Here is a 3,005-nt window from a genome sequence, read left to right on the forward strand (position 1 = left end):
CTCTGCTAAAAATACAGAAGTTGTTCACATATGCTATCACAGATGATATGGAAGATAATGTAAACAGTAATTTATTTCCGTGTAACCAGTACTGAAACCATTAACATGAGCTGAATACAGAGGTCAAGTAGCTTCTAACTTGCCTTGTCCATCAGTTTATGGGTAGACTGGTGCATATAGGAGCGCTCAGAAGCTATTAAGCCATACTTACAGATTCTTTCTGATCACCAAAGGACAGAGTTATCAACTGTATAGAAAAGGGCAAAAGAAGAAGGCAAATAATTCTCAAAGTACTTTATTAATTCCAAAGCATTAATTCTCACATTGACCTTATTAATTAAACATCAACTATAACCATTGTAAACAAAAAACAAAGAAGCTAAGTAATTTGCCCCAAGCCCTAACTTTGCCAGTGGTCAAGCAATTATTTAGTTCTATGTCAATAAGATCCCCAGGTCTACTTTCTTGCCTATAGCAGTGGTTTCTAATATTTTTTGATTTCTGGAATGAGAAAAGTTTTTGAAAATGGAGATTTATCATATGTTTCCCACATTATATTTTAGAGGCAATCATTGTGACAAAATAACTATGACCTGTTAGAAATTCCATTAAATAAAAAGAAGAAATATTAATAAAAATATGTCCCAGGTGTATTTAGAACAAAACCATTATTCTTTCCAAGAAAAGATAGTTGGTAAACTCTCTCATGCATAAGTAAATATACTTGTATTCTAAAATTTATGTTCTTGAACTTTTGAAAACTTCTCTGTGGATCAGAATTTGGGAATCAGTTTAATAGATTAGAAATACACATCAACTTGGGAAAATTAGCCAGGAACTATGCTATTTTATCAAGACATAACCACTACTCACATGGTACCAGTTTGCCAGGCCAAATGGCAGACTCCACCCTGACCATGTATTAAAATGCCCTGTGGTTACTTATATATAAGTCAACTCTGCAACTCTTTAACAAATATTGAGAGTGTGTGTTTTGGGGGTGGGGGTATAATCATGTAGCAGGAGTGAGCAACCAGCCGTCTTTTCCATATTAAGAACTAATGGCCAGAGCAAGAAGTAGAGTGCCTACAATTAGGATTAGAAATGGCAACTTTCTCCTCTGGTTTATTTGGAGGAGGAAATAAAACTTGCCAAGTGCCCCACCGAGTCTCACAATATGAAGTCCTAATTCAAATACTTACTGCCTGCTGCTATGTGAATTTCCATTTAAAAATAATTATCAAAACCATATGGGTTGAAAGGGTTGGGGGGAGCCTCAAATGGAAATATGTAAATCACAATAACTTTGGCCTTTTGCATTTGGCTGTGTCTCCCTCAAGCCCAGAGCTTCCCCCTGTGCCTTTTGTAGGATGGTTTCCCATGCTGCTGCCCTCACCAGGGCATAGGACACCCCTCCTTCTTTGCAAACTCACATTGCAGTTTGGAACAGGAGGACAGAAAGAACTTAGTTCTTTGGGTCCTACTGTCTCTCTACTCACTTCTCAGAATCATTTCTCACCCTTCTGCATGACAAGTCTTTCTTATCTTTTCTCCACTAGGAGAGAAAACAACCATTGAGTTCTTCCAATGTGTCATCTGCTAATTTCAGTTAAATTAAAAAAAAATCTATTACTTCATAAATCCACCTAGCTATCTGCTCTACTACATTATGAGCTTGCTATAGTTTGAAGGTCCCTCCAAATTAGTGTTGTAATTTAATTTCCACTGTAGTAAAATTAAGAGAAGGGATCTTTAGGAGTGATTAGACCATGAGGGCTCTGCCCTCATGAATGAATAAATGCTCTTATTTTTATGATGGGATTTCAATACAAATAAATTTTCCTAATTTTCTCTTTCTTTCTCTATGTGCCCACATGACTTTCTACCATTTATGACTCAGCACAAAAGCCTTGGTGAATTGCTGATGCAATGCTCTTGGATTTTCAGTCTCCAGAACTGTGACCTAAATACTTTTGGTTCATTTTAATTTACTCAGTCTGTGTTGTTTTATAGCATCAGAAAACAGACAACCACAGAACTACTTGGAGACATCTCTGAATCCCTTGCACATACCTGCTACCTGACATATTCAATAAATGGCTAGTGAATGATCAGAAACTAACAGCAATTTGATTTAATATACAGTGCTGCATTATATAATAATCAAACAGATTTATAAAATAGATTAAAATGGATTTATTATAAATTGGAAAAATTTACAGAAAGTTTTCACAGACCATATAAACTTATCTAACATAATTATTTAATATTATTTCTAAATTAGACTTCTTTATTCCATGAAATAGTTATGAACTTTCCTAATATATTGCAAAGTTTACAGAAAGCATATTGGAAACACTTTAGGCGCTCATTCATTCTGTCTGGAAACTGTAAAGTCCCTTATTTTCCCATTCCTCACTATATTTGCTATAAAGTCCAAATATGGAAACCTCTCTTTTGGCTTCCTTTTGAGAACTCTGATGAGAATTCATGGGCAACAAATATGAATTTTGCGAAACTTTTTATATCAACATAATTGCACTTAATTCTCACAGAAGCTTAACTGCTTTGGTCTGGATGTTTGTTTTAGTGTGACTTAATGTCTAAAGATATATCAGTTTCCCCACATTGACTAATTGCCATTTCCAGCAACACAGCCTGAGAAAAATGTTTTCACAATATTCAGCAAACATGTACTGATTTCTCCTTCTGAACTTCCTTGTAAACAACTTATCAAGCCTTCCAAATTCAGACTGTCATTAATAGACTACAAACAGGGTAGTAATTTCTTAAACTGCTGATGCAGGGTAAACACCAAACATAAACATCCATGCCTTTCTCTGTATCTGCAAATGCACACTAGATGCACAAACATGGTGTAAAGTATATCGTTACATAAATTGCCAGAAAGTGAATGTTAGTTTTTCCTGAGTTCTGTAAATGAGTGTCAATTACACATATTACTACCCACAGTGAATTTTTTTTTATTACAAAATGACTTTGAG

This window comes from Callospermophilus lateralis, chromosome 2 (assembly GCF_048772815.1).
Source record: "Callospermophilus lateralis isolate mCalLat2 chromosome 2, mCalLat2.hap1, whole genome shotgun sequence".
Taxonomy (NCBI): domain Eukaryota; kingdom Metazoa; phylum Chordata; class Mammalia; order Rodentia; family Sciuridae; genus Callospermophilus; species Callospermophilus lateralis.